Source organism: Eschrichtius robustus, chromosome 15, assembly GCF_028021215.1.
Source record: "Eschrichtius robustus isolate mEscRob2 chromosome 15, mEscRob2.pri, whole genome shotgun sequence".
Taxonomy (NCBI): domain Eukaryota; kingdom Metazoa; phylum Chordata; class Mammalia; order Artiodactyla; family Eschrichtiidae; genus Eschrichtius; species Eschrichtius robustus.
The window spans coordinates 38,528,315-38,542,780 of NC_090838.1; the positions used below are offsets into that span (position 1 = coordinate 38,528,315).

The 14,466-nt window shown below is 47.1% G+C and overlaps 1 protein-coding gene across 2 annotated transcripts in view; it reads left to right on the plus strand.

Moving 5' to 3' along the window:
• The window catches only part of PRKCE (protein kinase C epsilon), a 507,341-nt gene that overhangs the window by 457,818 nt on the left and 35,057 nt on the right, over positions 1 to 14,466 (plus strand). The window lies entirely within an intron of this gene.

Below are 14,466 nucleotides of genomic sequence, written 5' to 3' on the forward strand. Positions count from 1 at the left end.
CTGCTCCAAGAATGGTCCTAGGGTTAAAAAAAAAAGCAGCTGACTCAAGCTGGACTCAGAGGCAGGGATGAGGGGGTGGCCACTAGGAGAGCCCTGGAGGGGACCTCGGCCCCCTCCAGGCAGGATTTGAGAAGTGGTATTGAGGCTGTGCCCCTGCTCCATCTCCTCCACCAACTCTCCAGAGTCTTCTGACCAGTCTATGCAGGTTCCTGGGGGGAAGTTGCATATCAAGCCATAAATGCCTATCTTAGCTTAATGACATTGAACAGATTTGCAAGTCATTCAGAAGGGCTTGTAGTTTGGGGGAGAGTGATTTTTAAAGGGAAGGGAGTAAAGAAATATCCTGAGTACAGTTGCCCCTTCAGATGGAGCAGTAGGTAGGGAGTGCCAGGGAGGGCAGCCAGAAGGCAGTGGGCCTGGTGGAGCGGAGAGAGGGACCCGGGAAGGTGGGCTGTTGTTGAGCTGGGGCGCCAGTGCACCCACTCACCCGGAGGGGGAGGAGGAGGAGGAGGGGAAGCTGCTAGGTCCTTCTTGGTTGGAGACTGGAAGGCTTCTGGAAAACATGGAGCTCCAGTGGGTTTTCTCTGAATGGGGATTCTTCGTACGTGGAGACTAGACCGTCTTATACAAAGACATGTCTCCCAGTGTCACTTGCAGAATTACTGCTTTATTTTTTCCCCTGAATGGAATTCTGGAAATTCCTTCTCTTTTTCCCATTGACAGGTTTGACATTTTCTTTTCTTTACTAAAGCTGTTCACTGGGCCAGCCCTGGTACATGATACCTCTGTCGATCTGGCAAGTCATTTCTTTTTTCTTTTTTTTTTAAAGATCAAATTTATAGAGAGAATGTTTTGCTTATTTCTTTTAAATTTTATTTATTTATTTATTTATGGCTGTGTCAGGTCTTCGTTTCTGTGCGAGGGCTTTCTCCAGTTGTGGCAAGTGGGGGCCACTCTTCATCGCAGTGCACGGGCCTCTCACTATCGCAGCCTCTCTTGTTGCGGAGCACAGGCTTCAGACGCTCAGGCTCAGTAATTGTGGCTCACGGGCCCAGCTGCTCCGCGGCATGTGGGATCTTCCGGGACCAGGGCTCGAACCCGTGTCCCCTGCATTGGTAGGCGGATTCTTAACCACTGCGCCACCAGGGAAGCCCCTCAAGTCGTTTCTTGAAATGTAAAATTTATTATTATCACTACTATTATTATTATTTCTAAATTGGAATCACAAATCATAAAGAGAAAATATCAGTAAATATAAATAAAGCCAAGTGACTCTACCTCCTGGGCCTCAGTTGGATAAAAAGAACTCTGAGCTACTGAATCACCAAACTTGAGACCCCTCAGCAGCATGGCAGTGACTGGCCATGCCCTTTGGTTGAGGTTGTCCCTCCTCCTTGGGCCTCCTGGACATCCAGGCTCGTGAGTTTCCTCTCTGGTGGTTTCGTTGAAAGTCCCACCCATTAAACGCTGGGCTTGCTCACAGACCAGTCTTAGCTTTCTTCTCTTCTCACACTATACTATCTATCTTCTCAGAAAATCCCACCCACACTCATTATTTCTCCAGCCCAAACCTTCATATATCATCACCTGGCCATCATGTGCAGTTAGATGTCGCCAAGGCATCTAAGACTCAGCATATGCAAATTGAACTACTGGTCAATCCCTGCCCTCACTCCACAACCTGGACCTCACCAGTACATAGTAGGTGCCCCGTAAATATTTATCAAGTGGAGCATTGGAGGTGCTCTTAGCTCTAATCGTCTTTGTTTCATAAACTCCACCAGATGTGTCCTCCCTGATGAAAGAGAGGAAGCTTTCACAGGTCCTTGCCTCATCCTCATGGACCTGTGCATCCCACTCGGCCTGAGCCGACGAACACACGTGTGGCATGAACACACCGTGTACCTGTCCCTAGTGGCATGTGTGCCTACACGCACGCGCATTCACATCTCTGATCAGCTGAAAAGCGCCACTCGGTCTCAAAGCAAATACCTTCCGTAGCCAAATTAAACAAATATAAATGTACAACTTCTTTTTTTAAGAATAATAAAATCTGTTTTCTGTCCTTTTAGAGGTCAGTCCATTTTCAGCTCCCTGGCCTTGCCGGAGGCCTCTGATATCCTCCAAGTAACTTGGGTGACCCCCGCTTTGCAGGAAGACGTGCTTTCCCTACATCCCCCTCAACTTGTCGGGGTTACATTTGCGTTTCCTCAGCTCTTTATCTGGGCTGGGCTGACCTGCAAGGGGCTGACCACTCTCTTAGCACGTGGCTTCTTGCGTGGCTGCACACGGAAGCCCTACGCTTACTGGTTCTGGCAGCTTCTCGTACTGACAAAGGAGCTTGAGGAGTAGTGTTCTGGCCTTCCTGTCCGGGAATTCTGGGCCCTGCCTGGGGTTCCATAGTCCACTTCCGCCAGGCTCCAGGCACGCCCCCAGAAAGGTTACTCTTGGTCCTTTAGCTGGAGTGGCCCTTTCTGTGATGACAGAGTGCTGGCTGCGTTCCGAGCTGCAAATCGCTGGGCCCAAAAAAGGCGAGACCGGCAGCCCTTGCCTTCTAAGGACAGTGGTGGTGTCCTGTTTGTCCTTCTGGTGTAGAACTTACCATCCCAAGTATTCCGGACTCATTCATGTTCACTTCTCCTTTGAGGACAGGGACCCTTCCTTGAGGACAGGGACTGCGTCCTCTGTCAGTATCCTCCTAGCACCAAAGCAGACCCTGAGTGGCAACTCAGTAAGTATTGTGGAGCATTATGTAATAGGGCCAAGTAGGCAATGGATGTATTAGGAGTTGTAGTCATGCCGTTAACTAGACTGTCATTAGAACGGACTTAATACAGATCCTGCTCGTTAGCTCATCCAGGCACTCAGCAAACATTGAGTGCCAGGTGCTTTGCAGGGCTCTAGGGACCGAGATGCAAACACAAAGACGTAGTTCTCATGGAGCTCATGTGAGGGAAGCCATAAACCCAAGGGCATAAACAAGCAAAGTGATTACAAATTGTGATCACTGCTGCAAAGGAAATGACCACGTTTACTGAGAATACAGGAAGGGTCGGGGGCTGGTGGTGGTGGGACACTTTAGACAGGATGGCCAAGAAAGGCGTCTTTGAGGAAAGGAATTGGAGGCAGAGACTCAGATGGCAAGGAGTCTGTTTTCCAGGGAAAGGGAACAGCGGTGTGGCTAAGGTCTCAAGGCAGGAAAGTGCTCGGTGAGCTTGAGGAACTGTCAGACACCCCTGTGGCTGGACAAAGGGGAAGGTGACTCCAAATGAGATGGGGAAGGGCCAGCCCCAGGGCCTGAGTAAGGCACTCGGATGCTACTCTGACTGCCGTGGAAGTTGCTGGGGTCAAAAAGGGGTTCTTCCTGAGTATAACCAGCGAATGGATTGGAAGGTGCAAGAGAGCATCAGATTCAGCTGCCTCTGATGGTTTTGGCGTTAGTTTTAATATTTTTTAATAATAATATATTTTAGTAGTTCCGTACATTATCTGAAAATAAGGTCATCTGGCTGGAGGGGCCATGATCCACAAATTCACTTCTCTACTCACTCCTTCCTTCATCCCTTTGACCAACAGGTATTGAGAAGCTAGGATGCTTCAGGCACCGGGGGGATTCCCAGGCCCTGCCCCCATGGCGTGGGCCGTTGTGGAAGACAGATACTCCCAGTGGGGCCTAGACATTTGCCAAGACATTGAGGCAGGAGACAGCCTCACACATCTGGGAGCCACCCACAGGCCCCAGGTTTGGATTGTGAGGGAGTGGGGTGAGGGATGAGGCTAAAAGGCCAGGCTGGTGGAGACCACACAGGGTCTTGCGCACCATGTTAGGAAGCGAGTTCACGGGGCGCCCTGGAAGAATGCAAGCAGGAGGAGAGCGTCATCTGATTTACATTTTGTATAAAAATGCCTGCTGGCAAAGGTTTGCTCCAAAGTGGAAAGGGAAACATTTGGTGTCCAACAGCTAGGACTGCAAGTTCAAGCTTCATGTGCTCCAGCTGCCTTGGCTTCCCAGGATCTTAGACGAGAAGGATCCTTGGGGATTAATTTATCCAGCCATCGTATCTCATATCTGAAGACAGTAAAGCTCAGAAAAGCAGCTTGCTTGAGGTCGCCATTGTCCTTGGTCCTGGTCTGTACACTGAATCCCAAATAGCCATTTTGAAGCCAAGTTGATTGATGACCTGGAGAGGAATGAGGGGACTAGGTGTAAGTATCATGGTCAGGGCAGCCCATCCTACTTGCTGGGGACACAAGTCAAGGCCTATTTCCCATCAGTGGAGGTCAGGATATTATCCATGAGTATTAAGGATAAGGATTTGCTTTAATTACTGTGGGTTAAAGAAAAAAAAGTAATTGGAAAATCATGCTATCAGATAAGTGATCCTGCAGTGATTCCAAGTCTTAATGCCCAGGTACAGCCGCAGGCTATGTATTTCGGCTGTGAACAGGGATGCTCTTTCACACCTCAGGTTTTCAGCTGTCAGTGTGGTAGCTTAAAGTCTGCTGTCTTCAGACAAGGGGTCATCTGTTTGGTCAAAACAGCAGTGTCTAGCTCATCAGTTGCATCTTGTAACCATGTTGCTGTGAGTCAAAAGCAACCACCCTCCAAGAGCAACAGTTGTGTTCCCAATCCCACAAAAGGGCAAAAACGTGCTACAGTGTTTTTTTTTTCCTCCCCAAGCAACATAGCAAAGTGATTAAGAACATGGGAGCTGATGTCAGGCAGCACCGACTCTGTCACTCGCCACCTGTGTGTTCTGGACCAGGTCAGTGACCCCTTAGACCGTCTTTAGAATGGAGATAATAATAGTCTTACCAGATTCATAGGCTATTTGTGAGATTAAATGAGATAATGCATATAAAAGATTTACCCCTGAGCCTGGCATGCAAAAGCATTTGAAAAAGAAAAATGGTGGTTATGATTTTGCTCCTAAACGATTGAGCTTTTCCTATGAAAAGACTTGGAGAAAGATTTCTCTTCATACTGGCCCAGAGTGAAATATTAGCATCAACTCTCAGGTATCAGCACTGATATGGAGAATTCTTTAATCATTTACCTTGGTTCTGAAAGCAAATTATGCTTTTCTATTTGATGGAGAGGCAGGAGGGACACTCTCCTCGGCTTCTCGCTTGCCATCCCGTCTGGCGTAGGGTCATACTTGAGCGACATGGCCTTCCTGGGAGTGATGGGAGGTGGCTGCAACCGAGAAAGCTGGGAGAAAGGATGACGGCTCGTCACCAGCATTGGCCACCGTCTTGAGGGAAGTCTGACTGCATTGAAGGGGCAAGTGGTCTTTCTCTTGAACATATTGTTAAATTTATGAAAGTGTTTGACATCATCTGCCAGAAGAGCCTGGATTCCCATCTGATTAACCACAGTCATTTGCAAGTCTCCACTACTTGTCCAAAAAACAAGCAGAGTTTCTTCATAACCTCCCCCGGGGGGCCTGCGCTCTGGTGATCCAAATACTTGGCATCCCGAGAAGTAATCTTTCTCATCTCTTATCTTCAAGTAAATGGAAGAATTTGCTGTCGTTTCTGTGGCACTCAGGCCTGAGCTTTGTGGAATTAGCCTGCCGGTGGGGTGAGCATACCAGGAAGTGAGGGCGTTAAAGAAAAAAATGGAGCCAGGGTGAAGGAGACAGGAGCATATGGATCTCTTCCTTTAGGGCAAGTTTACAAGTCAAGCAAAACAAAATTTTTTTCACTTTTTTCTTGTGTGTGAAGGGTCTCACGGGTGCCACCCCTTTGCTGACTGCTCTGTGGTTTACAGAAGAGTTTTCTGGCCCTTATTCTCGGGGAATCTACCGTCAAATTGGGACACTATAATTTTACAAATGGCAAAGGATGAATTTTCAGCTGAGATGGCTGAGGTGCTATGGGAGGAATGGAGGACTTCACCCAACTTCTGAAGTGCAGGCCCCAGCTCACCTCCCTAGGCTTTATTTCCCTCCAAGCTCTTCATCTGTAAATTGGGGATGGTGCTACTCATTGCCAGGGCTGTGTGGTAAGAGAGATAAGGCGTGTGATAGCCTTAAGGTGTGTAAGCCTGGAGCTTAGGGACAGGTTACAGCTGCGAACCACAGCAACCCTTCAGGCCCCACTCCCAGCATGGCGATCCAGGTCCTGAGAAGTTTGCTAACTAAGGGTCTGGAAGCTGTCACATCAATCCTGATTAGAAACACCTGTATTGCCCCACCCCACCCCACCCCCACTCCCTACCTCCCACCCCTTGTTTTCTCCCCTGGGGCTCTAGGTGTTCCCATCAGGTGTCATTCTCCCAGGCCCAGTGGAAAGGAATCTGTGATTTTTCTCACTGGACTAGACTGAAAGTTTCAGTCTCTATCTCTGTCTGTCTGTTTCATTTAAGTATCAGTCATCACTTTCTTTCATATGTTACAGTTGCATATGCTTCCTATTTTTCATCCCACAGTGTCTGTCTCAGTGGCTCATACACAATAAGAGGTAATAAGTATTTTTCAAAAATTCTAGTGACTTGCCATCACGTGGCAGGTGTATTTTAAGAAATGACTGTTCGAGATCCCTGGAGAGGACAGAATTTCTGGGGTAACTGCCATGTCTCAGGCACTGTGCTAGAGCTTTCATGTCGGTTACATCAGTCAATCGTGGCAGTATTCTTCCCATTTTACAGATAAGAAAACTGAGTCCCAACGATATTTTTGGACCAGCCGAACATCATCCAGCTTGAAAGCCAAGTTAGGATTCAGATTCAGAACTGCCTCACTGCCTATCAGGAAGAGACAAGTTGGGGGACCCCCACCCCCCGCCAGCATCTCAGATCAAAACATAGAGGCACCTACAGCATCTTAGAAATAGCCATTAGGTGCATAGATAGCCGTGGGGGGCAGGGGCGTACAATTCTTAGAAGACAAAATATGTAGTTCAAATTGTTGCGGATACATTTCTAGAGATAACAATAGCTGATTCCATGTCATGTTAAAAGTAAACTTTTGTTAAAAGTAAAAGTGTAATTTGATCTACTGCAGATTCCGGCCCATCTGTAACAGATGTCCCTGATACGAAGACCTTCTTTACACCTCACTTATCCTCAGGACAAGACCATTTCTTCCCCAGCTCACAGCAAACTCACTTTAGGGATCTTTGCTTTCACTCACAGATCCCTTTCCCATTTTCCAACCCAATAAAGTAGTGCAGTTGGTCATAGAAGAAAAGCATTTTTTTTTCCCTCCTTAAAACCAACTGCAAGGTCTCACCCCTACCCCGATAGGTTTTATAGAATTTTTTTTTTAAAGGTATGTTGTTTAGGGAGTTTCTTTTCTTGGTGCCTTTTGAGTTTCTGGAAGAGATCTGTGCTCCTGCCCCAAGGGAGCCTTGGTCATACCATCCTGCATCTAAATCAATCCTTCCTTGTCAGCCACTGTGACCTCTTGGCCTCTGTATTCCCCTTGTCACCACGAAGCCTTCCTTATCCAGCCCAAAGGAATTTGGGTCCAATCAGCAGATGGAGATTCCCAGCTCACGGGCCTTACATTTGGTGTAAGGTGATCACGGGCAGCTGTGTGGAGTCAGCTCAGCGCTGCTTCTTACCAGCCCTGTGACCTTGGGCAAGTGACTTGCCTTGCCTTGGGCAAGTGAGCCTCCATTTCTTCATACATTTAAAAAGCTGGTTGATGATAGCAGATGTCGGCAGGGCTGGTGTGGTCAGGGTTCTTGTCTCCTAGGATAATGGCAGAGGATACTGTAGGCAGATGCACCCTTTCCTGATAGCCAGAGCATGGCTCCCAAATCCCTGTTTGGCTTAATGATCTGGGTTAGGCCGTCTTGGAGCTTTGATCACTGTTAAGACTTAAATCAGAGAAGTAGTTGTCCGCCAGAGGTCCTGCAAAGAGACGTTTGGCAACGTCTGGAGCCGTTTCTGGTTGTCACAGCTTGGTTGGGGGTTGCTAAGAGCATCTAGTGTGTAGAGACCAGTGATGCTACTAAACATCCTGCAGTGCACAGGAGAGCTCCCCACAACAAAGAGGTATCCAGCCCAAGTGCCAGTCCAGCTCCAGTGTGCCAAGGGTGAGAAACCCTGGACCAGAGGGACAGTGCATGACCTGCTCCTTACCCACTTCTCTCCAGCCCACACACAGCCCATTGGGACATCTGGCAGCTCGGGGAGTCAGGGAGGTTCCATGGAAGTTCTCACAATCCTCAGCCTAGTGGAGAAGTACAGTAAGGAAGTCTTCGGTCCAGGTGCCATGTGACAGGGGCTATAATAAAGGTATTCTGCCTGAGGAAGAAATTCTGGGAGCCCCACCCCCTAAGATCAGGGACTACCAAAGGTGCTCACTCCCACCATTATTCTTTAGCATTGTTCTCAAGGTTCTAGTCAACACAATCAGACAGAAGAAATAAGTTAGAAATATAATCACTGAAAAGGAGGAGGTAAAAATGATCACTAATTACAGATGATTTGGAAAACCCAGGAGAATCAACTGGAAAAACTCCTTTACAAAAATAAAGATCATTCAGTGTAGCAGCAGGGCACAGAATGGTTAGCAGAAATCAATAGTTAGTACAAACATGTGTAACCTGATAGAAGATATAATGGAAGAAAAGATCCTATTTACAATAGGAATGTGAAATATAAAATAATAACTTGGATTATTTAGAAGTAGATTCAGTTGCAGTTAACATATAAAACCCAGACAACGGTGCTTTAAATAAAATACAAGTTTTTCTTTTTCATATGAATGTTATCTGGAAGTATAGGTAGTCCATTCCTGGGGCGTGGTCCTTATCTTTATGGTCGAAGGTGGCTGCTAGGACTCCAGGCATTACATCCTCATTCAGGCAATAGGATAGAGGAAGGAAAGAAGAAGAAGTGTAAGGCTCTTCCTTTCAAGGAGACTTCCACACATCTGATTGGCTAGAACTTAGTCACTTAACTATGCCCAGCTCTAAAGAAGGCTTTGAATTCTAGTTTATAGCTGCATCACTGTGTGCGTGGCTTAAAAGAAATCAACATTCTCTCACTAAGGAAGAAAGTGAGAATGAATATTGGGACAACCGGCAGGCTGCCATGAAATATAACAAAAGTGTATTACAAGATCTATAGGAGAGAACTTTAAAATGCTCCTATAGGACACAGGCAAGATTTGAACAAATGGAAAAACAAACAATGTTATTGAATAGGAAGACTCAACATCATAGAAAGATCAATTCTCCTTGAGTTAATTTATAACTTTAAACACGTTTCCAATAAAAAAACATCACTAGGAATTTTTTTTTTAACTACACAGATGATTCTAAAGTTCGTATGGAAAAGTAAATACACAAGAGTAGCCAGGAAATTTTGAAAAAGAAGAAGGGGACCAGTCCTGCTGGCTATTAAAACATATTTTAAACCTACAATAATTTAAAAAGTATGGTACAGATCAATGTTATAAAGTGAAGGGTACAGAAATAAATCCAAATATATATGAACATTTAATACCAGTATTTATTAAAGGCGGTATTTCAATCAATGAGGAAAAGATGAACTATTTAACATATTGGATTGGGGCAACTTACTAGAAGTCTGGAAACAAAGTTGGATCTATACTTCACACCTTTTATCAGGACAAATTCCAATTATATCAAAGACTTATGTTTATAAAATGAAAGCATAAAAGTACTAGTGAGAAACCTTGGGAGAATGCTTTTATAACTTTGAAATGGGTAAAACAAAGACTTTCAAATGAAAACATAAACTCCAAAAACCATAAAGTTAAACGTCAGTTCAGTTACATCAAAAGAAATAAGATTGGCCTGGCAAAAACCAGCATAAGCAATGTCAGAAGTCAAAGAGTAAACTGGGACAAGCATTTGCAATTCTTAGCCCACACAAAGGTTGTTTCCTAATATAGAAAGAACTCCTAACAATCAATAAAAAACAAACACCACCAAAGGAAAATAGGTAACAGTTCACAGAAAAAAAAAAAATACAGATCACTTTTAAATATAGGAAAAATGCCCAAACTTACAGAGAAACCTAGGGATATACTGAAATACTGTTTTTACCTATCACACTACCAGAAACTTGGTAGCACACCATGGTAGCAAGCAGGGACTATCATATATGCTTATGGAAATGTAAACTGTTCAACCTCTAAGGAGGGCAGTTTGACAACATTCATCAAAATCCACATTTTTTACTATTTGACTCAGAAATTTCTAAGATATGTGTACAATTACTTTCATATACGCACAAGATGTCATATGTACAAACTTAATCACAGCAGCACTATTTATAATAGCACAATATTAGAAGCACCTTAAATGGCCCCCCAAAATATGGTGGAGTATCATACAGCCATAAAAATGAATTAGGAGACTCTTCATGTGCCAAGACAGAAAGATCTCCAGTATAGCCAATATACAAGTAGAAAATACAAGGTATGAATGAGTGCATATAACAAGCTCCCATTCAGTTAAAAGGGAGGAAATGAATGTACATTCACATTTTTTTTTTAATAAATTTATTTATTTTATTTATTTATTTTTGGCTGTATTGGGTCTCCGTTGCTGCGCGCGGGCTTTCTTAGTTGCGGTGAGAGGGGGCTACTCTTCGTTGTGGTGCACGGGCTTCTCATTGCGGTGGCTTCTCTCGTTGTGGAGCATGGGCTCTAGGCACACGAGCTTCAGTAGTTGTGGCACGCGGGCTCAGTAGTTGTGGCCTGTGGGCTCTAGAGTGCAGTCTCAGTAGTTGTGGTGCACGGGCTTAGTTGCTCCGCGGCATGTGGGATCTTCCCAGACCAGGGCTTGAACCCATGTCCCCTTCATTGGCAGGCGGATTCTTAACCACTGCGCCACCAGGGAAGCCCCACATTTTCTTATTTACGTATAAAGTGTGACCAAGAGGATACACAAGGAATGAGTAAAAAGCAATTGCCTGTAGGGGGAGAAAGGGGTGTCTGGGGAACAGAGGCAAGAGGGAGAATATTTCCTGTAGGCCCTTTACACTTTGGACTTTATGAACACATGAATGTATTAACCTATTGAAAAAGATTGAATAAAACTATTAATAGATCAACTTAATAAATAAAGGCTAGTTACATTGGCTCATAGGGAAAGGGATGTTGCTGTATCTGTTTCCATTATTAAAAAAAAAAAAAAAAAGGAAAAAAACCCTACTCCTTAAAAAATGTCCCAGTCCTCAGAAGTGCCCTGGCCTTGTATTTGGGGACTGAGTAGAGAGGGATTGACGTCTAGGCAGGAGCCCCTCTTTGCAAAACTGTCAGTCCACGAGTTTGACAGGTACCTACTGTGTGCACAACCATGACCCGAGTGCCAGGGGAACTTTCTCTCAAAAAGAAAAGTCCAGTCACCCTGCCCTGCAAGCTGGGCTTCAGAGCAGGCAAGGCTGGGAAATGATTGTTCCCGACCCTGCTTCCCAGGGAGGTTTAGGGACCCCTAGGGGAGAGACAACACTAAAAGTCAAGAGGTAGAGAAATCTTAGGGCAGGAATGGGAGCTAGAAAGGCAGGGGTCCTGGCACAGCAGTGCTGGTAGGAGAAGGCAAGGGAAATCATGAGGGGACCACCACTCTCAGCCAGCTGTGCAGCGAGCAGAACTTTGGGGGTACCACCTTCTTTCTGTAGGCTCCGTCCCCTCTCCCTCGCAGGGAAGGGCATTCTCTCTCCTCTCTCTTTCTCCACCTGAGCAAGCATGGCCCTGGGCTTCCCTGAGTGCTCCCATCCCCTGAAACCCCACTCAGGAACTCACTCAGAGCCCGGGACAAGACAAATTTGGTCTCTGTGGTATGAGTATTTTTCTTTTTAATGAGACTGAAGACCCCCAGAGAAATAAAGTTCCAGTAGCGGCCTTTCTGGCCCCCAGGGGTCTTTCAAGCTGTGCTAATCTTTCCTGTTACAAAAGGAAAGGAACATAAATCACTCTTCCTTGGGACTTGGTTTCCCATGGGGAGTTGGAGTTTAGATAAATACAGGCAGTGGAGGGGGACTCCAAGGAAGATGTCAGGCATCATAGACAGGACAGTGGGAAGAAATGCTTTGGCCTGGGGCCTCCCTTCGCCATAGCAGAGGGGCAGCTGCTGAAAAACATGCTCGGCCCTGGTGGCCGCCCTGGGCCTTCAGCAGGAGTGACTTCTCTCACCAGGGAGCAGAGGGGCAGGGAGCCCAGGGACGGTGTGCACCTGGGCCAGGGCAGGCAGAGAAGAGCGGGAGGTGGGGAGAAACTAGGTGGTCCACCTTCTCTTGCTCTGAGTAGGAGCCCCCCGAGCAGAAGGAAAGGCTGAGCCTGATGGGCCGGAAACACTGAGTCGCAATTTTCAGCACAAGGGCAAGGTTCGGGTTGGCTCAGAATCTTCTGAACCTATTCCATTCATACAAATGAGAACGAGTCCTTCCTATGACATAACAAAGGCTTTAAAAGAGAGTGCTTGAGCGCTGGCATGCGGGGTCCTTTATATATTCGGGGTTGGTGGCTGGCACTGAAAGTCATCCACCACTGAGAAGGCAGGAAGGTAGGGGAGTGTAGTGCACAGAGGCGGCGGTGCCAGCCTTCAGAGCCAGGGACCTGAGTTCAGGTCACAGTCCCACCAGCACCCTGTCACCTTACAGAAGTCACTTGCTCTCTTCCAGTCTCCCTGTGCTTGTTTCTGCTACCCTTGTGCAGAGTGTGCTCTTCCTCACTCTCAGGGTTGTTCAGAATACGAATGTGGTTTGTAGACTACCAGGTGCTTTCCGCAGGTTGTGGTTACTATTAGCGTGGGTGTTGCCATGGTGATCATGGTGGGCAAGGGTAGGTCTTGGAAAGGCAACTCTATAGACTGGAGAGCGTGTAAGGGGCCCTAACTCAGCAGGGCCGTGGGTCAGCCTCTCAACCACTCAAACGTTTGCAGGACACCCTGCTCCCTCTCAGTTTCCTCGTGAAGGAAGCGGGTGTTAGGGTATTAAAGACCGGCTACTTTCACACACCTCATCACAGTAACCCTTCACGCCAGCACATGGGGTTACAGACCAGCAAGATGACTGCACCAGGACCACACCCCAGTAGTGATTGCAACCCAGGCCGCCTGCACCCGAGTCATGTTCCCCTCACTGCTCCCCCCGCACACCAACCAGAGCGGAGCCTTGACCACACACGGTGGCCAGGGTGGGGACTCGGGGAGCCCTGGTCCCAAGAGCTCGGACGCACTCTTCTTTCTGTAGCTCCCAAGCATTTGCTTAGAGCAGCACATTTTATGTGCTTTCTCTTTTCTCAAGAAGTCCCAGCTGTGTGAGGAAATGGGGCCACGGGTGCAAGACAGGCTGGCCTTAGAGTGCTTCCTGCCCCACCTTTGCACTCAGGCCTGGATTCCTGACGGTGGCCGGAGTTCAAGTCCAGACGCCAGCAGGCTTGTGAGAAAGGCCCCTCTTGCTCTGTGTGCCGGGGAGTCGGCCTTCTTTGCAAGACCCCCCCCACCCCAGAGTGACTACTGAGAGAGACCCAGGGTGAGGACCTCCATCGAGATCTTTATATGGGACAGGTCTGGAATTTGCAGACTTGGTAGGGGAGTTCTTATCCAGAACCCTAGATTCTATACGAGATCTTAGGGAAAACCCGAACTGTAAAATAGGCCACATGGAAGCTGCACTGGCTGAGGCCTGAGAACCACCCAGCTCTATGGGGCCTGGTTATTGCAACCAATGGGCCTTCCTTCCTGCACCCAGACCCTTCCCCTGCTTGGCCTGCTTGCCCCTAAGAGACTGATCTTGCAAATGCGTCGTGTGTGCTCGTGCAGGCTGGGGCTTCAGTTACCCTCAGCCCCTCAACATGAATTTCAGACCCCGCTTCCTGGCGTTCTGGGCTCTTCGTGTTTGGTTTCCACATGTCTGTCTTGCCTCACCATTTACTGGGACTCAGTTCTCTGGTCTCTTCACTGCCTTTTGCATGTACTGTGTTGGCCTTCCCCTCCCTCCCACCTTTCCTCTTCATGCTCTGTCCAAACCTTACCACCTAGCCAAGCTTCTCTTGAGAGTCAGTTTCCTGGGAGCCCTCCCTGCCTGCACCAGCCATCAATGGTCTCCCTCCCCCACTCCCCCCAAAACACAATAGCTCACATAGTCAGTGCCCTATAAAGTAGCATCTGGTTCTTATGTGGTTTATCTGCTTCATTGGTGCCAATATATGTCAGTCTTGTCCCACCACCTGATCCCCATGATTAACTCATAAAGGGAGGGGCATAAGTTCCTTCTTTCTCTCTTATCAAGATCTGAATAATATGAATTTCAGCATATAGTAGGGCTTCAATAAATAGCTGCCAACTTCTTTAAACCAAAGCAGTGTTAAGACATTCCTGAGGTTACAGAAGCTCCTCCCTCAGGCTGGAATGAATGGGGGGCACTTTTGGGGGTTGGCCATTGTGGGCAAGAGCCCTGGACTGGGGTTGGTTGTTGGCAGATCAAGCCTCCTTGAAGACTTTCCTTTCTGTAGCAGATTTCCCTGAGATGTGCAT